Source organism: Numida meleagris, chromosome 12 (genome assembly GCF_002078875.1).
Source record: "Numida meleagris isolate 19003 breed g44 Domestic line chromosome 12, NumMel1.0, whole genome shotgun sequence".
Classification (NCBI taxonomy): Eukaryota; Metazoa; Chordata; class Aves; order Galliformes; family Numididae; genus Numida; species Numida meleagris.
This window is the reverse complement of record NC_034420.1, coordinates 17,263,824-17,290,454: the sequence shown is the minus strand read 5'-3', so window position 1 is coordinate 17,290,454 and position 26,631 is coordinate 17,263,824. Positions and strand designations below refer to the sequence as shown.

The window sequence follows — 26,631 nt, the reverse complement described above, 5'->3', positions numbered from 1 at the left end:
AGAGAGACTCAGTGGAATTAGTCAATGTTCTGCCCATTGAGAAGAAAGATTTGGAACTGGTTGTGTTGTTTCAGCACCAGGGTGCATGGTAAGGGTGCTTTTAATCCAAGTATATGCTCCAGCACAGTTTAGTCTGAGATCTGTCAGGAACTCTGCATGAAATCTGTTGGCTCCAGACAGATGATCAGTGTAAGCATGGTCTATAATTAGTGAAGATGTTTGTCGTGCAAATTAATAGAAACGAAAGCTTTACTTGTACCTATTAAATTGAAGTATGCAGGTGGATATATATGTGCAAGGAGTTCCAGTATTTATTTCATCACGCCTGCCCTTCGGTGCAAGTGCACATCCTCCCCATACCCATTTGGGTTTGGATCTGGTTGTTGCTGTGATGAAACGGCGTTACATTTTCCAGCATCTGTTTTCTGGTGACATTATTATTACCGTCTTGCTTGGCATCCCACCAGGCTCGTTCCCATCTCCCCCTGCTCCTCGCAGCTCCTGCCATGGACGTGCTGCACAGCTGCCCCATTTCCCGTGCTGGGCAGAGGCAGCACAGCAGATGAAGGCGCCGCGATCGGGTGCAGCCCGCCCGGCAGCGAGCTCTGCTAATCTGCGCTGCAGCTGGCGGGGCGTCGGGAGAGCAGCACTCCACAGCTCTTCCATTACGAGATTAAATTTCCAAGTGTGCTCAAAGCTATTTTTCTGTTTTATCTATCTTATTTTGTGTCAGAAAGTGGGTGGAGTGGGGGAAGGGAGTTTGGAGAAACTTGATGCACAGGGTGTATTTATAATCCATGCAGGGGGACCATTCTGAGCCGGCACATGCTTTGCCTTGGGCAGTCTGGAGTATTTTATTAGTTCTTAGGGATTTATGCCCTCCCAAATAAATGCCTTGTGCTGGGAAGGCGTTGTCCAAGCACCCTGCTCGTACCGTCTCAGTGAGTGATTGCTCCAGAAGAAAATGCACTGAAAAAATGAAGTTCAGAATGAAAAATAAAAGAGACAACAGCAGTAAGCTCTCTGATCAGAAAGGAAATAGATATCTATTTTAATTCTATCATTCCGTGGTAATAAAAATATGTCCAAAATAACTGCCCCAAATAGAATTTTGACTGTGACTCAGAGAACTGGAGGGAACTCTGAAAAATTGTAAGGACTTGGTTATTTCTGTTGATTTTATGGGGAATAGATTTGGAAGCAAATATTATGGCAGAGTTAGATAAATAACTCTTCAAAAAACAAACAACTTTAAGCAGAGCTGGGTAAAGAATTCTGAAAATCATGACTGCTTCATCTGCAGCTGGATGTCGCGTTGCCGCAGCACAAGCAGGTCTCAGCCTTGGATGCTGTTATATGTCTGTGAAATGCAGGTAGGGTAGCAAATAAAACCAGCCAGTGGATGGCAGCATGCAGGTGAGCACTGGTCATTCAAGGAGTGGCTGTACCCGTGGCCAGGTGCTCGCTTCACCAGGGCCAGCAGCAGGCAGGTAACACGCCATGTGCTCTGGGTTTGGGGCAATGTTGCTGGAGTCCATGGAAAAAGGACAAGGAAAGAAAACTGGTGCGGAAAACAAACACCTTGAGCTTTGAGGCGGTTCTTCTTAGGAAAAGCTGACGCTTTGAAGAGTGGTCAGCATGGGAGCAGGGTGCCCAAGGAGCGGGGGTCCCTGTCCCTGGAGCTGTTCAGGGCACTGAGGGATGTGGTCGGTGGGCACGGTGCAGTGAGGATCTGAGAGGCGTTCTCCATCCTTAATGGTTCTGTGATTCTGTGTCCTACTGACCTTTCTGTTATTCTCCTCTCGTGACCCCTCTGCCCTCCATCTTCCTCCTTTCCTCTGGCTCTGTTTCCAGCTTCCTTGGTTTTGTGGTGACGGCTGTGCTGGCCCCCAGCACACCCATAAATCGGAGTCTGCGGATAGGGTACGTCTCTAAAAACAATTTTAGGAAGCAGAACAAAGTCCATTTAGTCTTCATTACATACATTGCATTTCCTGAAGAGACTGTCGCTGGATTTACTGCGTAGTTTAGTGAATTAACTTACATGTTCTTTCCACATACCTGAGCCTGGGGAATCTGAACTCATCCCACAGAAAACTGACTGAAAATCAATCAGCTTAGATAGATGTAAAGAGCTCACTGGGGAAATGCAGTCAGGCAACTCCATCCTGAACTACTTATGGTATGACAACAGCAGCCTGCATTTCCACTAATTCAGTTGTCTCCAGGGCATTCAGCGTAAAGCGGGTCCAGGAAACACATTTTTAATACCACGGCTGCACAAATGGCTGCTGCAGGAGGCACGGCGTGGGGTGACTGCTAACTGTGCGCTGTGGGCACTTTGATTCACTGGTGCCCACCCATGCGTGCCGGCTTACAAAAACACTGAGTGAGGCTGCCGGCGCTTTGCAGGAATACAGGAATATTTATCAGTTCTCCAGCCTAAATTGTCTTTTCTTGCGTGGTTCCTGAGACAAGAAGCTTTTTCTTAACAAAAAAAAAAAAAAGAGGGGGATGTACATGGGGAGTAGCAGCTCCAGTTGTCTCCGTCACTTACCTGTAGAAGGGGCTAATTCCAGCAGTGAGTTATGTAGTCATGTGTGCTCGCGCCTTTGCTCTACTCTCAGAAACTATAAATATGGTTTCTGCATCTGGCAGAGACGCTCTGCTATTATTTCTGCTCCCCACTCCTAACCAGACCCCTGCTTTCATTCCCATTTCTGCTGGCTGAATGCACCACTCAAGGCTGAAGGGGTTTCTGTGCCACCCTCTGCTTTTTTCTCCCTACCAGCAGAGCTTGCTGTTAAGAAATCGTTGACCTGAGGTTACACAGAGTGTGTGATGTGTAACAGGAAAGATGCTCCACTGCAAAGTCAGGAATTGGCACGCAGCCTTGGTCCGCTGAGTGCAGTTCTGAGGATGCAGGGTTTCCTGTTTTCCCTGCTTCCATCTCTCTCGTAACAACCTTGCTACGAAGGAGGTGAGAACTGATATTAAAACCACCCTGCAACTGAGTGTATTAATCAGGACTTTGTTTTATGATTCTGAGCAGCTATGTCCTTTCATTTTGACCCAAGATTTAACATCCATGGGTTAACTATGGACATGAACAGTGCGGCTGTGAGAGCTGGTGGTTCTGCTCGGATGTGCCAGACAGCGGTCCTGGGAGAGCCATGAAGTTTCTCTTTATTTCTAGCATTCATAAAACAGGCTTGTTTGCGAAATAACCCAGAGGAACAGAGTTAACGTTTATTTGGGTTGACTGATGCTTTGCAGCCCTGTGGTGAAACTGTGAGCGTGAAAAGCTGCTGTTAGAGGTGGGATGCTGGTCTGGAGGGCCAGGGCTCAGGACGGCTCTGTGGGGCTGCTCTGGGGGGCAGTGGTGGGGGAGTGTGGGGTGGTGGCAGAGGGGAGAAATGGGGGGGGAGTGGAGTCCGGCAGGGAGTGCAGAGCTGAGCTCCTCCAGCAGGCGGGCAGAGCGTGGTGCAAGGTGCCAGGCAGCGCGGTGCGGTCAGTGTGGTGCTGCCAGGACCTTGCTGCCCTCAGCTCTTCTGCCACCTCCTGCCCAAGGGCAAAGAAATGGGTATGAGTTCTATTCTCCCTTCCCTTTGAACGTGAGATCAGCTGATTTCTCTCTAATCAAAAATAGGTCCCTCGTTCCTGGTAGCAAGGGTCAATAACGAAGGGGTTGAATTTATTTGAAGTAGTATTTCCACATGATACCATGTAAACTTCTGGTGATCAAAGGCTTAAAATGAGAAGTCTGGGTTTGTGCCAACGTGCTAGTTTTGAATCCCAAGTATTTGTAAGCACAGTGCTAGCTGTGCAACCTGATGGGCTGCGGCCAGTGCCAAGCCTGGATGTGAAGGGAGCTGCTGCAAGGTGCATGGCATAGAAGGAAGTGCAAGAATTGCCTGTGGAGTTGTCCTGAGTTTCCAGCAACCTCACTAAAAAGCAGTTTGACGTTGCAATTTCCATCTGCCCACCCAGCTCCCAGTAAGCACAGTGAGGGCATGTACCAGCACGCAGCTAGGCAGGACCTGGAGTCAATGCATTTGCACTCCTCCTGGGGACAGTTCTTGCTCCACACAAGCAGCAGGTGGTGGAGCAGGGCCATGCAACTGGTAGTGCCTGTAGCTTTGCCCATCGCCTTCGCTGCATTTTAGCAGAGCTGTGGTGCCAGAGTTGCAGAGGTCTGTATTTCAGGGTATGTTTTCAGGAGGGAAATTAAGAGTGGGCAGGAGGGCTGCCAGCCCACGTGCCAGCAGATGGACAGGTGAAGGCAGGGATCTATCTTTCTGCTGCTGCTACAAGGCATCGAGGCTGTGTGAGAAGGGCTGTCCTTTTCTGGTGGCTTGTCCAACAGGTTTCTTTTATATTGGTTTCTCAGTTATCAGAGAGAAAACCAAACCAGACAGACCAACCAACCACCAAACCCATGCTGAGGCTGAGGGAGCCCTTCCTCCCTGCCACGTACCCGCACAGCTCTCCTGCCCTGAGCCCGGCCTAGATTTCTCTCTAACCATGACAGGTTTTGGTGACCTGTGATCACCGACCAGCTGATGTGAGTGTGTGCTCCAGGGAAACTGCTTCCTTTTCATTCCCTGCTCCTTCCAAAATTACCCTTGAGTTAATTTAGAGAGGAGAATGATGTCAAGACTCTGGAGGCACCATAGTAGCAGAAGAAAAAAGGTTTGATTACGTTTTTTTTTTTCTTTTTCTCTGTTAATATGTGGATGTCTGTGTGTGCTTTCTCTCTGCTGCTCGCTGTGCCTTCAGGAAGGTGAAAGGTTTAAGCTGATCCCATTAATGTTTGTAGAAGTAAACCTTTTCTGTGCTGGGTGTTGAGAGATAAGGAAGAAAATATTACAGCTAGATTGCTGGGTAATATGGACATGGGTCTTTGTGAAATAACATAGAAAAACAGTTCTTCACTTTCATCTTCTGCACGTAACTGGGGAATGCTTTCTGTTTCCTCTCCCTTCAGTGCGGCTACTCCTGAGCTTTGCTGGAGTGAGCACACAGGTCATCAGGCCAATTAGAAGCCAGCCGGGGCTGCGAGGATTCGTGAATGCTGGAGACCAAAGGCAGTGTATGGAAAATAAGATTTATATATATATATATATTTATTTGTTGTGCTTTTCAGAGGAATAATTTTTAATAGCTTTTTAGTTTTTCCTATTTAGTTTTATTTTGTTTTGCTCACATTTTTCTATTTTTTTTGCAAATCTACCATGAAATGCAGAAGAAGGATGCTCTGGGGTGAGAGAGTACAAAGGTGTCTCACTGCAGACTTCAAACAAACTCTGCCATGAGTAAATCCATATCAAATTCATGTAAAATTGAGTTGCCTAGCACGCTTTTGATGTTCCTGAATTACTGCACAAAAACGTTCAGCAGAGATTATCTATTAAGATTTTTAGCTCAGTCAAGCCTCCCTTTAACCAGACAAAAACACTTCACCCTGGGTGAGCCCAGCTGACAGCTCTCATCCCGCTGGTACAGAATGGATTGACTGGTGCCTTTCTTGGCAGTGCTGTTCTGATCATGTCCAGCACAGAGCCGAGCATGGCCAGCAGGGCAGCTCCGGGGCACAGGGCTCACCCCCCGGCTGGGGTGGGGAAATGTGCAGTCACCGAGTTCATTTCGGTTCTCCAGCAGACAGGCGTGGAGGTGCTGGACTGGCACGGGATGTCTTCCCATGGCAAAATGAAGGCACTGCTGGGTATTTGCGTTCTGACTGCTTCTTTTCCTTGCTTTATTGATGAAAAAAGTAACAGAGTGGGCTTGACCTTCTGTATTTAGAAGGGAAAATCGACGCAATGTAGAACGTTGATAATTTCTGACGTACTATTTCTGATATGTTCATTCTAACAGATTGTGATTAACTTCATTTACTATCAGCACTTGTGTGTGCGTGTGGGAAGATCTCGCAGACATCCCTCCCCCACAGAGGACAGGTGGGAGCTCAGTTCAGACCTGAAATAACTCTTTGAAGGTGAACTGATGCCTGTAAACCAAAACCCAAGGCCCTGCACCAAGGGTGGGTGCCAGTGGGGATTGTGCAGGTGCTGGGTGGCAAATGGACACAGCCTGGGGAGAGAGAAGGAGCTTTCTCCTCTTTGTAAGGGGAAGTGTCATTTAACACAAGTCCAAGCTGGCTGGCTGAATTTTGTTTATGCTTGGAAAAGAGCAACCCCCAAACCAAACTGTGTGAAACTGAGAAGGTTTCAGCCCCATGGGATGTCTGGGGGCTTGCAAGCAGACAGCAGCAAGGAGCAGTCACGCAGCATCACTAACGCTCAGCCGAGCATGGCACTGTGCTGTGGGCACACCAGTAGTGCTGCAGGGAAATCAGGGAAGCAGCAGGGCTGGGACCCTGCAGCCCGTGAGCCATGGTGCCCATGGTGCATGGTGCCCACGGCTGGGCCGGCCTGCCGGCTACAGAGCGCACAGAGCTGAGCAGAGTGCTGCGCATCTCTGACTGCCGCCAGCAGTGGCTCAGCGCCTCGAGGGGCTGCAGCTGCAGGAGGAGATGCTGGGGGCTGTGGATCGTGGCAAGCGGGCAGGAGCTCATGTTGCCAGGCCCATGGGTTGGTTGGCCAGCCCAGGCTGTGTGTGATGGTGCTGGCCTGGGCTCTGAGCGGCAATGGGCATCTGCAGCCCCCAGCTGACCCCCAGGGCCCTGTGACCGATATCCCAGGGGTGCAGGAGATGCTCTGGGAACTGGGGGCCTGCTGGACCCCCCCCTCCTGCTGTGATCTGTGACATTTGTTTCCTTCTGCCTGTGCTGCTCTTGCTCTGTTACATGGTGCCTTGCCTCGGAGCTTGAATTATTGCCTACATGCATGGGTAGAGCCTTTGGAAAACAACTGAGCATGTAATTAAGAGAGTCAGTGTGTTTTATGGGGATAGTGACGAAAGGAAACAGCTTTTCACTTTAGTAATTGTGAGTGCCTGTCAGAAGAGATTTGTGGCAGAGGGAGGTCAGTGGGAAGAGAGCTCCCACTGCAGAGAGTGGGCTTCTTCCTCGAGTGCTGGAGCTGCTCATCATTTATCAGCCTTCCGTCTGAATTCATCAGACTCGTTGCAGATGCCATGTGTGTGCATTGGCCGGGTGCTCTCCAGGCACGCACAGCCCGCTTTGCAATCTGAGCTGAAAAAGCCCCTAAACCCAAACCCCGCGGAGCAATCTGGATGGGGGAGTGTCAGCGGGTCGAGCACAGCCCGGAGTGCTGGTGCCAGCTCACTTCTGTAAGGGCAGATTGCCATCGTGCAGTGGCCTGGGTTCTTCCAGACAGGAAGAGCAAGGGAGGATTTTGCTGATACTTGGATTGTTGCACTCTGCAGATAGTTCTAATCAAGCGGCACATTAATGCATCTCTTGTTTTCCAGTAAGTCATTAGTCGCTTAAGTGAAGTTGCTCATGTCAGTTTTCCCTTTCATTAAATATTCATATTTACTAATGGAAATTGTCTTGACAAATTGGTCAAACTGAGCAACTTAGGAATTTACGCCGCAGACTAAAAAAAGTTGTTTGGAACTCCCAGTGAGCCGAAGTAACGCTTGAAATCATTAACACTTCATTGATTTCCTAATTAAAAATCCGTAGAGTAAATAGAGCATCCTTTAAGTGTGGCGTAGCTGTTCATCTCGATGCTTAGTATTAATATTCATTTTTTTCCGGAGAATATCCATGAGGTTCTAAAGACGCCTTCTGCCGGCGCCGCTCGCCGTCCCTGCGGGCGCTGTGCCGGGCTCCGGGGGCTCCTGGTGCTTTGCAGTGCAGGAGGCGGCCTTGCCGAGCCGGCTGGCTGAGCCAAGGCTGAGCTAACGCCGCCTGAGGCCACAGCAACCAGTGCTCACAAATGGATCCCTATCTCCTCTAAGCAGGCTTACGTGGCCGAAGGCTTATGATGAAGTCAGATGGGGGTAATCTTTCATGGAGACTAATTCAGCCCATTAACCAATAACTAATAGCCCGTAACTAGTTTCACAGAGAATTGTATTTTGATTTGCTGCTCCCAAAGCGTGGCGGCTAGAGAGTCTGAAGAAAAGAGGAGAGCTCTTTAACATAGATGCTTTTTTAAAAGCCTTAACTTATTTTGATAATAACCGTGCTGCTACTTAAAAACAAAACAAATAGGAGGGAACAAAGTCACCCTTCCATAAAGAATTTCATGCTTTGCATGGAAGTGGCTCCAGCTGGGTCAGCAGCTGCCGTGTGCCTTTAGATGCACTGCGCCCGGTACCCTGCGCTGCTGCTCGGGCCCAGGAAGGCATTACAAAGGATTGGAGAGGCACAACCAGCAGGAGCACAGGACGTGTTGAACTCACCAACTTCAGATTTCTTGGGATAATGAGAGCCTTCTGTTGCTTCAATATCAATCTATTTTCTGTTCTAATTAGTCTTCATCTGCCTATGAAATGCGTTCTAGCGGTGAGCTCTCAGCGCAGCAGTGAAGCCCTGCGTGCAGAAAGCAGTGACAAGCAGCACGGAAGCTCTTGGGAGGAGCATTAACCTTAGGGCCCAGGACCTGCTGGCCGATGTTGCACACAAAGACCTGGCTGCAGCTGCTCTAACAGGATGGCACGCAACTCCAGCCCAATCTGATTGAAAACATCCTATTTTTAGCATCCTTAACTATCACAGATTTAAGTAGAAATGCCTGGTTTCAAAACCAGACGACAGAGCAGTGTGATTCTTCTCTGCTCAAAGAACCCTTTGCTTCTAATTGCTGCCGAACCAAGTGTGCGGTTTTGTGAAGGGAGATGCTGACTTCACAGGGAGCCTGTGAGCGTGGGGCTGCAGCCGGTGCCTGTGTGCAGCGGGAGCACCACTGCCCCCGCCCCGCATGCAGGTAATGAACAGGCGTGAGCCGTGAGCACGTGCCCTGCGTGGCATTTCACAGCTGGAGCGCTCTGCCTCTCGTGGCTGGCGGCTCGGGAGCTTTGGCTGTTGGCAGCAATGCCGGGCTGCGATGCGAGCTGCCTGCAGACTGACGTGCCCACAGCTGCACAGATGTCCGCGGGACTGGCGCTTCAACTGAGCAGGAGATTTTCCTTTAAGGAATTCACATTTGATGCTGTGTAACATAGGACTGGAGGGCAAAGCATTTAGCGGCGAGATGGATGATTATTGTTTTAAATGAGTTCACAATTATTTGATGGAGTGGAAAACAAAAAAATGTTTTTCTGGCATGTGATCTTTTCTGTGCTTTTTTTTTTTTTTTCCCCCTGCCTGATTTATGTTTTCTGTCAAACACTTCCATGCACACGTGCCCCTGTCCCAGCACCTCGCTCCCGCTGTGCCCGCAAGCTGCACTCCCTGGCGCAGGCGGGATCGCTGCGGGTGCTGCTGAGCGGCCACGTCCCAGGGGAGCTCCCAGCTGAGGGGACTGAGCCGCGAGCGACTCGTCCCAGAGGAGATGTCAGGAGACGTTCACTGGAGAAAGGTTAGCCACACGCGGCCATGGCAATCCGGTTCTGGTCATGGGTAATTAAAAAAGGGGAAGGAGTTAAAATTAATTGAGTAAATGTTTCGCTTAATAATTTATGTAAGATCTAATTGGCTCGGTAATGCTTTCTAACGTGCTGTAAAAATTCACAGGATAATGCATTAGAAATAAAAAGGTGCTTGGATGGCAATTAAAACCTTTCTTGTTGCCGCACTCTGAACAAATTTTTTGCTGATCTGCCCTGCTTTGGCTAATAATAGTAAAGATGATTTTTTAATATATTTTCATCACAGTTGAAGCATGCTCTAGCATCTCCGTTTTGATGTGAAGTATTTTTGTTCCTCGATTATGTGATTAATACTTATATATTAAAGGCATAGAATGTATATGATATAAAAACCGCGTACAAAGATATAACATTTATTTCAATGCTTATGTATGCTTTAGCAAGGCTCTTTTGTTAGTGCCATTGCGGTGCACATACCCGTTGCCTCTGATTGAAGTAAAACGCTGAAGAAGTGTTACCCCCAATGGGGCTTTGTGCACCGCTCGTCCAGCGGGCTGGGAAGTGCAGCGGGGCTGTGGGCAGCTCTCAGCTGCACGCGTGGTCCCCGCTGCTCAGGACAGTGCTGGGCAGGACGATGTCCCATAGATCAGTGCCACACAAAGCAGTGCTGCAGACTGCACAGCACGTGAAAGCAGAGGCTCATTTCTGCAGTTATTAATATCTGAGATCCTTGTGTTTGGAAGAGCACGAGTGCGGCGTGGATAACAGCACCAACACGAAGGTTTGTGGATGGGGCAGCTCTGAGCTGCACGCTGAGGGCAGGGATCTGTGCGAGGCCGTCAGCGCCCACAGGAACCTGAGCCAGCAGCCGAGGTGGGAGGGGGGGGAGGGAGCATCGCTGCGGTCGGTAATCTCTTCTGTGTTGTTAGGAGATAACTTCTGGGTCTGTAGGGGATATTAGTTTGCTGGTCTACGATGCAGAATTGAGTTAATATCCTTAATTAATAGATTTAATTAGAAGCTTTAATATTCTAAGATAATCAGCTGCATCCTGGTGTAAATGAGCGTAATGCCATTGAAATTGTAGAACACACTGATGTGAAAATGATTTCAGCTTTGTAAAGGGTTTTATTTCCGCAGCGGCAATGACCTGTGGGGTGGTTGTACAGGGGCTGGGTTTGCAGAGCTGCCCAGCGTGGGCTTCCAAAGATGCTCTGCGCTCTCAGCAGGAAACGCTGCTCCGTGAAGGCGGCTGCCTGCATGTCCTGAGAGCCCGCTGAGCGTCCTTCGGGGGAGCAGGGACGTCTGTTGCTGGAGGGAAAATTTGAATTTGGAGGGGGGGAAAGAAAACTTCTGCAAATATTCACTTGATTTCAAAAGTAATGTTTTCCCCGTTTTTCTGAACCTTGTCCGCAGTGCCTCTCTTTGAGGAAGAGCACTGGCTCAATGCCCGCCTTGAGGGGTAGGAGCACGTGCTGATGGAAACGGAGCTCTGCAGTGTAACACAGGAGCAGCTGCCCTGGGAGCTGTCCTTCCTCTGGCTCCTGAGCTGAAGCTGGGCCTTGCTGCTTGTTTTATCAGCTGCAGGTAAGGGAGGTAACGTGGAAATAACAACCTGCAGTGTGGGATGAAAAAAATTATAGAGGTTTTTTAGACAAAAATCATCAGAGATAACAAACAACCTGTCGTGTGTATGCTGAGAGAAGAGGCGAAGCAGTTATCTTACTGCAGAGAAGCACTGCAAATACCTCTAAAGAATTTCTGTTTCATCTCCTGTCACGATTGGAGAGCCTGCTCCATCTGACTGCGCTGGTGAAGATCTGATGGGGATTCACAGCTTCGGTGAGATGCTGGCTCTGGCTGTGCAATGTGCTTGGGAACGTTTCCAAGATAAAGATGCCAAAATTAAGTATGATATTAAGCTGTAATTTCTGATACCTTATAACTGGATTCATCAGGATTTAATCCTTTTGATCAAGCCAGAACTTTAAGATCCCACCAGACTCAATACGTCTTACTGAGCACACGCAGCATCCTATTTCTACACGGCACACATGTTCCCATGATTTGTCTTCGTTTCTTTCCGTCTGTGTTTTGTGGATCTTTAGAGAAAGTGCTTTGCTAAGCTTAGTTTAACTAGAACAATTCCTATTAAATAAAATTTGTTCTGGATAGAAATGTGTCAGAGAAGATATTTATTGCAGCTATTCTGATTTCAGGGTCTGTTAGCCACTAGAAATGTGTACATGCTCTTCAGGGTATTTACCCAGGGATTCTCAACTTGCCTGCCTTTTTCCTTTCAAAAGGAAGAAAAATTTCCTGAGAAGAGATTGTATAATGAAAGAAGAGGCTCCGCTCTGTGGAGGAGTCTGTGGCAGGAAGCCGGTGAGGTTAGGGCAGATGGTTCCCTAAAGCTGGGTGATCAGACCAGCTGAGGACACTAATTGTCTTCCTAATTGTCTTGGCTGTATCTTAGGGTGATCTAGGCTACCTTAATTAGGCACCAGCTCCCCCCTGCCAACCCCGTAGTGACCGTAATGGTATCAGTCTCTGTTTTAAGAAATAGAAGGTGAAATTCTGAACCTAATGGTGCCAAGTTTATCCATTTGTGCCATTTAAAGCAAGGAGCTGAAGTGGTGGAGGCATCAGCAGAAAATAAATTAAGGAGACGCGAAGAAGCAAGGTTTTTACCTAAAAACTGAAAACCTTGCTGAAGGCTTTGTTCCCTCCTTCATGAAGTCTCTCTCTGGCAGCTGTGTGTGGTGGTGGCTCCAGGCAGCAATGAGGCTTCCAAGGAAATTGCTCTGAGATTCATCGGTTTACACATATGATTTTGGACAGTGTCCCAAGAAGCATCTGTTTTTATTGCTTTGCCCTGAGCCTGAGCTTGTTTGTAAGTTCTGTTATAAGGTTTTGCCTCATAAAGGAAGATCTGTCAGAGATCAATGTCGCTGTGGTTTGTGGGTGCAGACCAACCAGTTCACATCTTGAGCTGGTCCCATCCGAGTAAACTCAAATCCAGAAGCTTCATGGGGACATCACTTGGAACCCAGTCTCATATTCTGACTCACAGTAGAATTTTTGTGAAATAATGTGTTATTTCTCCTCCAGCAGACGCGTTGCCTTGCTCTGGGTTCCATCACTCAGTGAAGTGGAAGCAGCATTGCCCAGCCCCGCATGGAGCAGCCCCGCGTTGCCTCCCAGCAACCAAAACCCCTGCTTGGCAGACCCTGTGGAAAGCATCAGGCCAGGCAAAAACAGCATATACAGAATGAAAGGTTTCACATTCGTCACTGGCATTAAATTGTGGGATGTCTGGTGAATGAACATTGTATAAACATCGTGGGGAATAGTGAACTCCCTTATGTGGATGATTAAGGAAGTAATTGGAGCAGGGAGGTAGAGAAACTTAAGTCCAAAGAGCCTATTAAAGCCAAGACGGAGCGAGCGGCTCCCTGTGATCGATCCAAACTCAGGAAACAACTCCTGAGGTACACGGCTCATCCCAGCCGCGGGTTTCCTAGGAGATGAGAGGCAGTTCAGATATGGCTAACGACTGGGCTCTTACTGCTCAGCTAAAATAACTTTCTCTGCCTGTCCCCAGATGCTCCAGGCTCTTCCTCGGCTCCACGATAATGAACACACACCCAGCCAGGCAAGCAGATAGTGCTGCTCCTGCCCGGCCTCGCTCCTGGGGGCGGCTCAGTGCGTCGGAGCCGGGGCTGACCCAAGGTATGATTATCTGACAGCTCCCGTTATGCTACAGTGATTGCTTCTCCCCGGTGACTAAAAGAGTTAATCTACTTCAGCAGTGACTTGATCAACACTTAGATCTTAAAAAAAAAAAAATAGAGAATACAGGATAAGGGATGGGAAAATTCTCCCTAGATTAAGCCACTAAATGTCAGAGCTATGTAAAGGCTTCGTCTGGAGTAAATCAAGATGAAAACTATATGAAATTTCTTGCGTGCTATCTGCTTTAAATTTAGTCAGCTCTTGCTGTTACCCAAAGCTAATAATCCTGGGCAGCCTGAGTGCTCGCAGTGTGCTGGTCTGTTACTGCACCCAGCTGGGTGTCACTCTGGAAGGGCGACCTGCGCTCTAACGAGCCCTGCTCACCCACTGGACACCGCGTGCACTCAGCACCGCGTGGCGTGACCCAGGATTTAGACAGCTGTTGTACACCACTGCCTGAAATACAGGCATGAGATAGAAATAATCTGTTCAGCCTTAAAATACTGGCTATTGTCACCGAAGCCTGGCCTGACGTTATTGCTTTTAGTGCCAACAGAGCAACAAGATGCTGTATCCAGTTTTTGCTGAATTGTCCCGTAGCACGTGCCTGTCTCTGCCCCGGCACAGCTTTGCGTGCGTGTACTTATACATAGCCAATACTCCTGCAATGCATTTAAGTGTTCATCTTTTCGAAACCACAGAAAGCAAATAAGTGACAAAAATTAAAGCCACATTTGACTGCTGCTTTGGGTGTGACTCACGAGCCCTGACTGCAGGTTGTCTCTGTCAGACAATTGCATGCTCCCTGGGACCAAAGCAAACGCTGGGTTTGAGAGTTATGTGTAACTGTTGGCTGATTTCATGTGATTTAGAGATTTCCTTTAGCTCTGTTATTAGCTTTTATGAGTCTTAATTGAGTAGTTTACTTGCAGTGCACAGTCCTTGATGTGCCAGAATATATCCTTAAATGTGCGTATGTACTGAGCAAAATGGTATTTTTACATGTTTTAAAACTGGAAGCGATGAGCCAGGGAATAGGTCCCAGCTCTGGCTGCAGATATTTGGTGTATCGATGCAGATTGAATGGTTATTCTCTTATGTATTCTGTATCTGCTGCATTGACGCAACAGGTGTTCTACATTCCGTAATATTTACACACATGATTTTAGGACTGTATTCCCTGCACTAGATTCACCTTGCTTTTGTTTTCTATTATCTCCTTCCCTGTTTCCCTCCAATCTTTTCTTTTCCAACAGTAATTATGTCTAAGGTAGCAGCAAACACAACTGTCAGGACACCCTTGGTAGCTGCTTGAATCTCAGCTATGTATGTTGATGAATGGCACTAATATTGGACTTGGATGTTTCTTTTGCTGTCACTGCTTTGTGTTTTCCCCCTGGCCAGGGCTGCTGGCTCTGCTCCCATGCTGTAGCCATGGTTCTGGTGGCACCTTGGTGGCTCCTGCGGACACAGGTTGGATCCAGCCCTGGGGCACTGGGAGCAGCACCCACGCAGAGCTGGCAGTGGAAGTACAGTTTGCATATGGGCAGCCTTTGCAAATTAAGTAGTGCCATTTATCATAAAGCATCATCTACATTTGTTGCAGAAATGCTCCTAGCCATGGGGAATTTGCTTTATGGCTTGAAGAGTGGCACGTCTTTCGATGACTATAGTAACAGCAGTCTGCTCCCTGAGTTTAAAGATCATTATCCAGCACTCTCTCATTCAGCATAACTTTTATGTCTAGCAAATTAAATTCCTGGGCAAAATAATTACATGTAAAGGCTGCTGGGCTATTATTCACAAGGGGCCAATTTTCTCCCCATTTGTTGGCATTTGAAATGTCAAATTTATGGCACTGTAATATATACAACATGTAGTTCAAAAGTAGAACCTGAAAGGCTCCAATCAAATCTGCTGATGTAAATTTTGAGGATAGCTGGACATCAGAGAGGAAAAATAAATTGTCTAATTTAAGCCAAAGGGCTGCTTTCTTCCGAATGCACTTTGGTGTCTGTTCCTTGCCCTGAGTGAGGCCGAGCTCCTGGTGCTGTGTGCAGCACTGCCCAGCCCTGCATTGTGCTCTGGATCCTCAGCAGGAGGCCTGGCAGTGCCTCCTGGTACCGGCTGCGCTTCCCTTGGGGCTGGAGGTGAGGCAGGACATGCATTGTATTGTATGTCCAGAAGAGATTAATTTCTGTCCAGTTAGGATTTTGGTTCAACCGTTCCCTGTTGTACTGAAAGTAACACTTGGTGAGGAGCACAGAGTCGGCAAACTTGTCAGTTTTAGCATAGCACTGCATTACCTTGCACAGGATGTACTTTGCTCGTAGACATTGGCGTTGCACGCAGTGCGGTGGCGGGGGCCTCCAGCAGATGAAGACCAAAGAGCTGCATGTGCCTGTGTGCATCGAGCATCTCACTCGATGCTGTCTCCCACCCAGGCTTTGTTAACAGACACCCACGCACTCCTGCTTATTCTCACCGTGCTCTTGGAAAAACAATCAGTATAAAACCCCATTGCCTCCTCCTAAGATGGATGACTAATGAGTTGTAATTGCTCCCCAACCCTACAGGAAGCTAACTTCATGAGGAGTTAAGGATTATCTAGCTCTGTGTCCCTGGGAGGTTATTATTCCAGGAAATTAATTTAATTAGATTAGACCTATTAGAAATATAGAGAGAGCATTGAAGATTGGCAGGGCAGAGCAATGTGCTTTTTAAAAAATTGTAAAGACTGCAAATAAAAGCGGGTAATTTTACATTTTTACATGCAATTACATTTTTACATACAATTACTTCCATCTTCTTTGGGGCTTTATGGTTCTGAAAATAACACTCTGTTGAACCTTAGGGCAAACGGCTCCGTCCTCCTCCATGCAAGAGGTGCTCTCACGCACACAGTGACCCTCGGTGGATTTCCCCTCTGTTGTTTTTGGCCTGTCTCGTTTGCTTCTTCCCTGTACAAAGCCTGACTGCGCCTTTCGATGGCCGTGCTGGAGTGAAGCAATTTGTCACGGTGTTAGATGGCGAGCTTCGTGCCTTCGTGACAGGAGCAGCGCTACTCCCCCGGGGTGTGCTTAGCGAGCAAGTCTTGTCGGTGGCAGAACAGCGTTACAGATGGTGGTTAGACCTGCGGCCTGACGCCGCGTGCTGCAGGACGGAGCTGCCCTGGTCTGCTGCGAACCGGCCCCGTCCTGCCCAGACGGCAGCACCTGCGAGAGCCGCTGCGTGGGGGATGCTCTCCTGAAGCAGCGCTGCCCCTGCTTGCTGGCTGTAAAACAAGAACAGTTTTCTGCTTGTGGATGGTAAAGTAGTGCTGCACAGCACAGGTGTGTGTGCTGCCACTGCGGTGCTTGCTGGCCAGGGCTGTGCTGTTTTGGCTGAACCCTGTTCGTCCCCAGCTGCAGTGCACGTGGGGCGAGGGCACGTCCCAGGGCAGGGCTGTGCGGCTGGGAGCAGTTCTGAGCACCAGGCAGAATGTTTGGCCACGCTGACGGGGGAGCACGGTGCTTCTGCTCCTCTGCCAGGAGTGTTGGGAAAATAGTGGAAAATGTTATTCGTAATTATTTTTAAAGCATATGTATCTGTGACGTAGCGTATGTTCCCAAGGAAAAACATTTAACCAAATACCAAGAAATGCTGCTGCTTGGGAATTGCCCATTGACACCGAGCAGCGAATCTGCTCTCTGATGGAGGACATGCTGCCTGGAGAGCCCCCGGCGTGTCCTGCAGTGCAGGCAGAGCTCGTGCTGTGCACATTGTGAGGGCTGCAGGGCCGGGCTGCTGAGCACTGAGCACTGCCTGTGCCAAGGAAATAAGAGTTTGAGGTGGCTGATGTTCCTGGCAGGAGATTTATGCAGCACGCTCAGGCCGAGGTTATCTCGGCAAGTGGGAGATAGGCCCTGGAATGGATTTGTGTACTTAAAGCTTCCAAGCACTAGTGCTGTGTGGCTTGCAGTTTGTTTTGCAAATCCTTATCATCCGGCAGCTCTTGCTTGTGAAATGGAGCACAAAATGAAAGCCACGAGGAGCGGTGATGGGGATGCTGCCTGGGGTTGCTCTGCCCACTGCTGCCCTGGGAGCACGAATGTGCTTCCAACGAGCCTCCGAACCGGGACTGCTGTGCACTCATCAGTTTGCTGGGTCAGTTTGCTCTGCCCGCTGGGCTCCTGCACCGTGTGAGGTGTGTGCAGGCGTTTTGCTTCTTGGGCTCCTCAAGATTATTGCATGTCTCAGTGTTTAAATTCTTCGGTAAGAGCGTTATGTTTGCCTCAACTTGTTTAAGAGAGAAGGCTGAAAATCCATGAGTTCTCCACATGGTGCATGCTCCCCCAAAGATCACCTGTGGGGTAAACACTGAGATGTGGTGGGAAGGGCGGGTCGGGGTGGCTGCGTGGTGTCTGCTCACTGCCAGTGCCCCTCGTCCCCGATCTGAGCCCAGCTGCTCTCCTGCAGCTGCACTCGCCGCCTCGAGTGATTCCAACACTGCCAGTGGGACTTTCTGAATAAGAGAACTCATAAGTACAGCTCATGGATGTGTTGAAAAGAGTGCATTTAGCAGGGGAGAGAAGAGGCTCCCGCAGCTCAGAAGGCTTCCTGCACCATTAAAAACAGAAAAGTGAGGCTGGGTTTCAAAGGCATTGAGAGCTGTAAATAAAATACAAGATGTGATCAGACAGTCTCTCTTCTCAGGAGCTGCGGACGGCGCCTGGTGGAGCAGGAGAAGCCCCAGTGCAGCAGTAACAGCAAGTGACCAAGCTTGTGTGGGTTGCAAGGTAAGCATTTACTGTAAGTAAACCATATGTGACATTTCTCTACAGATGGGCTCTTTTTCAAGGCAGGAGGGATTTCTGATTCTGTCAATTACGATTACTTTTATTTATTGTTGATGAAAAAGACTTTCTGTTTATAGAGTGGCTTCAAGTTTCCATGGGGCACAACCAAACTGTTGGAAGTAGAACAGTGTGGCCTTTCACAGAGTACAATTACAATGCATTTTTTTTGCAAATTCAATTACAGAACTGTAAAAGCTTAGAGGGAAAGCAGTGTGGTACGCAAGTTCTTTGGCGTGCTCCCTTTTCCTTTAATCTCTCCAAGCTGGTGAGTCTGTGGAGAGCTTAATTAAAGTCAGTGCAAGCAGTTCTGAAACACAGGCCCGTGGAGTGCTGGATCTGCTGCTCAGTCTGGCCTGCGAGCCGCCCTCCTTACCATGTGCTTTCCTCTCCTCTGCTCGATCCTTGGAGATGACAGTGGAGCCAAAACTTGAATTAACTCCTGGATGGCCTCCAGCAGAGCAGGGGCTGTGCCAGGCACCGGGGCCGGGCGCAGGGCGTGATGTGCAGGGTGTGCCTGCCCCGTGGCCTTGTGAGAAGGCTCCATCCATCAGAATCCGTCCTCAGTGCCGCGGGCAGCCGGCTGCAGCCAGCCCCAGCCCTGGTGGAGCCCTTGGCTTTGGGAGCTGCTGTGCAAGCTTTGCCTCGCAGGGCTCTGTGTGACAGCTGCTCCAAGGCCTCGAGCACAAGTGCTGTAAGAGTGGGATCTGACATCAGGAGAGTGATTAATAAGAGAAGAGGAGGCAGACAGCCCCACAATAGGGCAGGGAACTGGAGATGGTAGCGTGCGAAGGGCGGCAGCTCGTGTTTGCAGGTTTTGCTTCCTCTCAGACATAGAAAGGATTAGAGGTGCAGTGTGATAGCAGAGCGAGCAGCGAGGCTTCTCCAGCAGCAGCACTGTTCGCAAAAAGGACCTCAGACACAAAAGCAGAGGCACATTTCCCCGCCCCGTACTGCTGCTCTGCTCCTCTGCCAGCACCAGCCACTAAATTATCCCGTTCCCTCCTGTTACTGGTTATTGAGTGTTTGGATAAGACGGAATCAAATTATATGCATGTTCAAAGAGGGAAGATAAAACCAGACTGCAGCATATTTTATGGCTTTTATAAAATTTTGATGTATGTTGTTGGAATAGATGGGGAGCCACCACCACAGCTTGCGGGCAGAGCTCCTCTTTGAGAACCTTGCTGCTGAATTAATGCAAGCAAATAGCAGACAGCAAGTATGTGCAGTTGAGATTGGAAAAATAAACGTTTTATTTTTATGCTTGAACTGCCAAGGAAGGGAGGCCCCTGATCACAAAGTTCTGATTCTGGCGCAGCTCTGAGGTTTTACCTTTAGTATGTGTAGCTTGAGTTTGGACAGTTTCTCATCGACAACTGGGGAGGCAGAGAAATGGGAAGAGCAGGACTGGGCAGCAAAGCAAGCGGCTCAGCCGTGTGGCATTCGGGTGTGCATGCGGAATTTTAAGCGTAAGCATCAAATGTGCTCTTCGTAAAACATGATTTTCCTGCGGGACTGACACCGCCTTAATTCTGTTGTCAGCTGTCAGCCGTAATTATTTTGTCCGTCCGTCTGCCCAGAGATCTCTTGGTGCACCAGGTTGGAACGGAGGAGGACGCTTGCACTTCCAAGCAGTTATTTATGACCTAGGATTCATCTGAGTGCAGAAGCCATTCGGAACGCCAGTTTTTCTCGTGTTGCTCACCCCAAATAAGCAGGGGGGCAGGACAAGGCTGCTGCTCGCTGCCCCATTCTGGGGCAGCCGTACCCCAGGGCCGGGCTCAGCTCTGGGTGCAGCTGTGCCCTGGCTCAGCACGCAGATGATGCACCAGGCACGTTCCCACAGCTGCATGCTAAAAGCTTCCGAATGAATGAGTCTGATTTCTTTTATGGATTCAGCATTAATCCAGCGGTATTATTTACATATCTGTGTGATGTGACATGGCTTTGAGTCTAGCACGACTCCTCTCATTAAAAGCCTGCAATTACCTCCAGATAACCTTCTTTATTCCCTCCTTTTCTTCATGACTTTGACATTCTTGTCTGACGTGCTTCAGGCTTCACTTGGGTTTTGAGGAAGCGAATCTTTGTGCCTCTGTGTAATGATTGCATCATATTAGTATTCCTCATACACGCACCAGTTTGCAGCTGTATCGTTAAAGGCAGTGTCGAATGAAGACTGACTCCTTGCAACCTTGCAGGCATTTTGTTCTTCAGAGCTGGTCTCCCATCCTTAACAGCTCCACGTGGGGAATGCTGCTCTCAGGTTGTGGTCTGCAGCATCTCTTTGTATTGTGGCAGGCAGGTGCCAGCGGCGCCCTGGGTTGGGGATGCTGGGGCCTCTAGGCCCCACACTGCTCCCTAAGTACTCTCTGGTAGTAACTCCACCTCCAGCACATCACGGAGAATACTTTTTGCACCCAATAAGATACCTACGTTCAGTATTCAGTGTGTCTGAGTATCATCCTACTTAACCCGCTGTAGGCACCATGAAGAATAAAAACATATTATGTGGTATTTCTACAGGAAATAGCCTGAACACCAACCTACAAAGAAACAGGCATTAATATATCTAATGTGAGCACTTGCATCTTGTCGTTGTGCCTGCACTTATTCCTACACAACGCGTGCATGTTCAGTTGTGTGGCTGCTGACAAACAGCGCTGTGATGTGCACACACACAGATCTGTTCAGCTGCTACGTGCTCGCTTCAGGAAAACAACTGGAAATAAAATGTTGGGGAATGTGTTCAAACTCCTGGAAAGCAGCAAGAGCTGCAAATGCATTGCAGTCTGAAGGCAGGAGAGGAGCACATGTGTGCTTTCTCTTACACAGACACGTATGTGAGCCACCTAATCAGCTCTGCAAGGACAGTGAAAATAAATATCTCCTGGTTGCAGTTTCAGCTCTAAGCTAACAATCCAGCCATGTACATCGTCTCCATCCCTTTAGGAGAAATGTGACTGCTTCCATGTGAGGTTAGTGGGAATTGCTGGGGATTTGCCACCTTACATTATGCAACTCTTGTGGTGGTTTTAATGAATAGATTCCAGAGAAGGCTGTTATTAATTAAGCTGCAATATGGCTTGGTCAGCTAGCAGTGAGGAGATGCTAACTGGAGCTGAAGGACCCATCTGTGGAACTCGTTCAGAACCACAGCTCAGTTGTCACTGTGCAGCAGAGGGAATCTTTGGCAGCAGTTCAGTGCGTTCCTGTGCCAGAAAGGTGCCTTTGGAAGACAGAAATAAATGGGAAGCGTGGGGATGCATTGTGATGCTTGCCACAGGTAGGTAGCATGGGGACAAGGCACAGCCCCGTGTATCAGTCTTGGGTGTGAATAGATGAAAGGATTCAAGCATATGGTAAGCTATTCTCCATACGAATAACAGCTTCTAATTTGCTCGACACATCTCTAATAACCTTGGCAGATTCTTTCTTCACAATTAACATCTTCATTCGGCTGCTTGGTAAGGTGCAGTGTGTGTTCGGGCTTGGAGCAGCTCAGCCACGGTGTCAGCCCAGGGTGAGGGCAGTGCGCTCCGAGGGCTGCAGTGCACGGTGTGCAGCGGGTGGGCAGGACGGTGCTGTTTGCTGACCCATACGGGGAGCAGAGCTCTGCTTTTGTGCAGGTGAGCATAGGCTGTGCCTTCAGAATATTGCCTAGCTAGACCTTAGGTCCTTCTGGGCATAGCTTATAAAACCGTGGCATTTCATTGCTCCCACACCCCTAGCACAGACTGCATTATCTGGGCTGTCACTGTTGGATCCTGTGAAGAGCAGGAGTACAGAGCTCTTGTACTGGGTTCCTTCTCACTGTTACTGTCACAGGTACCGCCTTGTGCCACAGCTTCTGGAGAACGCTGGATCTCAGCATTTCTTCTTTTACATGGAAACGAGATCTAGGAGGTGAATGCCACTGGAGCATGATGTAGTACGTGGTCCAAACCTCATCGACCCCATCCGTACCCGGCCTGGAGCAGGACCCTGTGCTGTGCAGGGCAGTGGTTCCCCTGTCCCCTGCCCGCTGGGCGCTGCTTGCCGCAGCCATCCCGAACACAAGGGTTGTTTTCCTCCCACAGCTGCTGTCTGTGTGACCTAGTTATTGACTCAGCACACATGGAAAGCCACAGGAGAACCAAACAGGCACGGTCTGAATAAGGAACGCTGATTACTATTTTAAGCCCTTTATCGTGTAGAAGCATTCTGAGCTCAGGCACACTCCTCATCGGCAGCAGTGAGATAACTAGAAAGGCTTCTCCCCCTGCCCTGCAGTTTGGCAGTGCTGGATTTTCAGGCAATTAAAATCACTTCACACGTCTCTGGTGTACCTGTTAGTCTCTGTATTTGCATGCCAACACGATTCAGACTTGAAATAGCAAATTATCTTATTTGGAGGAGGTGTTTTCTAGGTTCTTTTACTTAATTGCTGCAAGGTGAATATTTCAGGTGGATTAATTTAAGTAAATGACACTTGAATGACTATATTGCTTTGGGACAGAGGTGAGGAAAACCCCAGTGACTGATGCAAATAAAGCTCTTGTTCTTTTTGTCTGCCCTTTAAGGAAAGGTGCAGCCAACCCCCAGCGGGTGAGGGGTGCACTGGGGCCGTGTGCCCCCAGCATCCGACATCTGGGACCAGCAGCTCCAGCACTGCGCTGTGTGCAGCTCAGGTGGGCACAGTGGGGCCGGGGGCAGCAGCAAGAGCTGAGCGCCGGGTTCTTCTCTGGGATGTCAGTGTGTGCGCAAAACACGGGCAATGCTTGAAGTCTTGACGAAGCGAGGTGTGATGTATCTGCAGTCCTGCATGGTGCTCAGTTACATGCTTTGGAGCTAACCTCCAGCTCCACGTGTGGTGTGGCCAGCCTCTGTGTCTGCAGCGTGGACTGGTGCTGGTGGCTGCTGGGCCCTGAGAGCGGTGCCGGTGCCGTGCAGTCCCTGTGACCTCCTAGCCCAGTGTCAGAGCGGCACATAAGGCCCAAAGTGAGAAAAATGCACTCTCAGGGTTTTTCCTTTCCTTTTTCCAACAGCTCCATGGGGGAGATCCAGTGCCCCTCAGGAGTGGCTGCACTGTCTCAGCAGGTGCAGGGGCCAAGGAATGTGCAGGCTGTGGGATCACACAGCTCTGAGCCCTCCCATGAGCTGTGCCGTGGGGCTGAGCCCGGTGCCCTGCGGGCCCCAGCACTCTGCTCCTGGGGCTGATGGCACCGCCGGGCACTGGAGCCACGCAACCCAGGGATGTGGTCATGGGATGGCAGCCTCTGCTCTGGGGTTGGTCATGCAGGAAACTCAAATGGCAGGTGCGGTGTGCTCTGAAAAAGAGCATTTCTGCAAAGAGAAGAGGATGGAAATCCCCTCTGTCCCATTGCACTTTGCTTATTCAGCTGCTTCCCACTTCTCCAGGAGAAACAAAGTGATTTTCAGTTGTTCTCACTATCCCTGGAGTGCTGCAGGAGATATTTATGACTGAATAAGCGCGTTCTCTCTGCAGCCTCCATTTGTGTTCTGCCCTATCCAGCGCTGTGCTCCTGTTTCTGTCGAGCAGCTCCCTGTGTGCGGGGCAGAGGTGTGACCTCACTGCACAGAGCTGGGCCGAGCTGCCGGGGGGAGAACGCACAGCACGTCTTTGTCACAGCATCATTGATAGGACTGGCTGGGGAGCTATGAAGCAATTCAAAAATATACGAAGGTATGAAATGTCATTCACTTTTTGGTGTTCCCCACTCCGTATTTTGGGTGAAATCTCTCAAGATTCAGCAGCTGGTAGCAGTAAGTTCAGCACACGCTTGGTATTCCTTAGCTGGCTTTGAAAGCTGTGTGAGGAACACCCAAAACAGCAAAAGCAATGGGAGGAGCTACACAAAACTCATTTCCTGTAGCAACTTCATTTAGATAAATTAGTCCTGTGAGTTCCTAATAAAAACAAATGTTGGCTGGTGTCAAAGTTAGTGAGCAATTCTGATAACCGGAGCTGCGATTTTTAGCTCTGCATTAACCCAGCTCAGCCTAACATCACATTGCATCAGACTCAGAACACAGGGAGGATCCGTGCTGGTTGCTCATCCACATCCCCATCTCTGCTCCGTGTGCGGGGCTCACGCGCAGCACGGGGCCGCCAAGGAACCTGCCCTGCAGAACCTGCACAAACGCCGCTGCTGTTCGTTTAACAGCATCTTGAGATGTCCGCTGGAAATTTCATTTACTTATCTCAGTGGTTACTCTTTTATCATTATCATCAATTTTATGGAGTGAAATTACGCTCTCTCCCAGAGCACCGTGAGTGAGGAGAAACGCGATGCAAACGCAGGAAGGTTCGGAGCTCGCTCAGTTCGGCTCCACTCAGAGCAATGGGAGCCAGCCTGGTGCCCACTCCTGAGTTCTGCAAGTTCAGTTTTCGCTGATTCCCTGTTCTGAATTTTAGATTTGATCGACTAAGAGGAGCTTTGACATGAAGTGCATTGCTAAAACAATTAGCGTGCGCAACTAAATCGCTATTTATACCAATTTTTCTCTTCTAGGGAAGAGTTTTATTTCAGCTCCTCATTACTTTAAAGCAATTTGCAGAAAGAAGTATCGTTGGGAAAAATAGGCGGATGGCATTTCGGGTGAGCGAAACGCCCCGTTAAGCAAATTAGAAATTAGTGTAAATTTCTTTCCTTCGACTTCATTTGCTGCGGATCAAGTTCGATCCTAGTGGGGAAAATCAGGTCAAGCTTTTAAAATATTGACCTCATCCCGTGCAATGAGACTGAACAAAAGTGGCAAAAGTGAAACCTGAATTTTTCTGAACAAAACTGGGACATTTTCCAGCAGTTCTTTCTCTTCCTCTGGCAGCCACGGTGCAGTCCTGTCTCCGAGAGCACCACGCACACAAGGAGCCCTCCTGCACCCGGAGCTCTGCAGTGCGGGCAGCAGATGGGGTGACCCCATGATAGCACTGGGATTTTTCTGCACTTATCTGACACAGCACTAAGAGTCTCAGATGCTATGGGAAGTGCTGGAAGGTTCTGCTGAGAAGGCTGGTGGTGCTGCAGGAGTGCTGGACGAGACCTGGTTTGGCCGTGCTGAAACCGCAGCTCCTTGCTGTGAGCTCGGAAGGAGGTCCCACTGGGGAGGCAGGACTCCGAAGGAGCTGGAGGTGAAGCAGAATGCAGGCTCCGTGCTCAGCACCTCCTGATCAAACAGCCAAGTGCTGAACCTTTGCTTCACCGTGTTCTGCTTCTCAGCCTTTCCCAGCCCCATCCTCCCTCGGTGTATAGAAACAGGGTGCTTTGATTGGAGGATGGGACGTAGTTTTGAATGGAATGGTGGAAAGCATGTAAGCGTGTCAATAGTTCAACAGTTCTAAATCAGAAAACCCCAAAGAGATGAGAAAGTACCTTGTATTAAAGCAACGGAAGTCCTATCCCACAAAATCACTCTGTATGGCTGAAAGCAGCTGTCTTTACCCAGTATCTGTCAAACTCAGGAGTGTGGGGTGACATCATGAAGTCTCCAGATATATTTTCATGTCATTGGGCTGATTTGTGTCATTTGATAAATTGCATGTTTGTAGAATCAATGTTCTTCACTGCGTGTGCTCTGCTTTGCGGTGTCATAGTTCTCTGCTGGAGACAGTAGCAATTCGTAAGAGCTCTCACTTCATGAGATCTTACCGCCACTTCATTAAACAGCCCTCATTTTCCAGCAGGCTTGCTGTAAAAGATTAATGAGTTGCATGAAGCTGTATAAGGTGAATTCTCTTTAATTTTGCTTAATGACATCTGATGTTTTCTTAAACAGGAGACAAAAGGGAAAATTAAATCCTGGTGAGAGGTGAGAAACAGAGCCATGTTCCTTACTAGGGACTGTGCTGAGCTCTGGCTCTGAGCGCTGTTTGGTGCCCTGAAGCACCAGGTAAGCTGTGCACCTGTGCCATGGTGCTGGGAACACCGTGTGCCTGCATGGTGTGCAGGTGTGGTGCTGGGCTCATGCGTGCACTCCTGCACAGACAATGATGTGCGATGTCTTCTGTAGGTGTGTGCAGTAATGAATCCTGTGGAGGTTTAGAGACCCGGAGGGCATCTGCTGCCCTTATTGCCTCTGGCCTGCAGCAGGGCATTGACTGGGTGTGCTTTTAAAACTCCCTTAAAAGGTGGTGGTGATTTTTAACTGTACTGAATTATTGAGATGGAGCCCTCTGGTCCTTCTGATGCCGCACAGAAGTGCTGTGGTAGCATTATTTCTCAGGGCTGAGCAGCGACCTTGCAAGTGAGGAACAGCGACCTGCTGCAGGTTGTAGCTGAAGGTAGAACTATTCTGGCAAACACGAGATGAAAAGAACATCTTAATGAATATTAATGTGTCATAACTTATGACTAGGAGTTGTTCACAAATTTAATGATGGCTCATAGCTCAGCACACACGGCTGGAAACGCGGCTCAGCAGAGCTTGGAGCTGGCCATGGCCCCAGGGCATCTCCCCACTCCTCCTGGAGATGCACTGTGCCCCTGCAGCCCATGCTCAGCACCTGCTGCATGCTGCTGCACATTGCTGCATGCTGCTGCACGTTGCTGCATGCTGCTGCACATTGCTGCATGCTGCTGCACGTTGCTGC

General features: G+C 49.1%; 1 long non-coding RNA gene across 1 annotated transcript in view; it reads left to right on the top strand.

Moving 5' to 3' along the window:
* LOC110405390 overlaps positions 4,230-26,631 on the top strand; it is a 40,198-nt gene continuing 17,796 nt past the window's right edge. The window contains exons 1-6 of the long non-coding RNA XR_002442857.1: positions 4,230-4,692; positions 4,988-9,455; positions 10,882-11,052; positions 12,577-12,743; positions 13,070-13,197; positions 17,896-17,978. This is a non-coding gene — a long non-coding RNA (uncharacterized LOC110405390). The remainder of the gene's footprint in view (positions 4,693-4,987; positions 9,456-10,881; positions 11,053-12,576; positions 12,744-13,069; positions 13,198-17,895; positions 17,979-26,631) is intronic.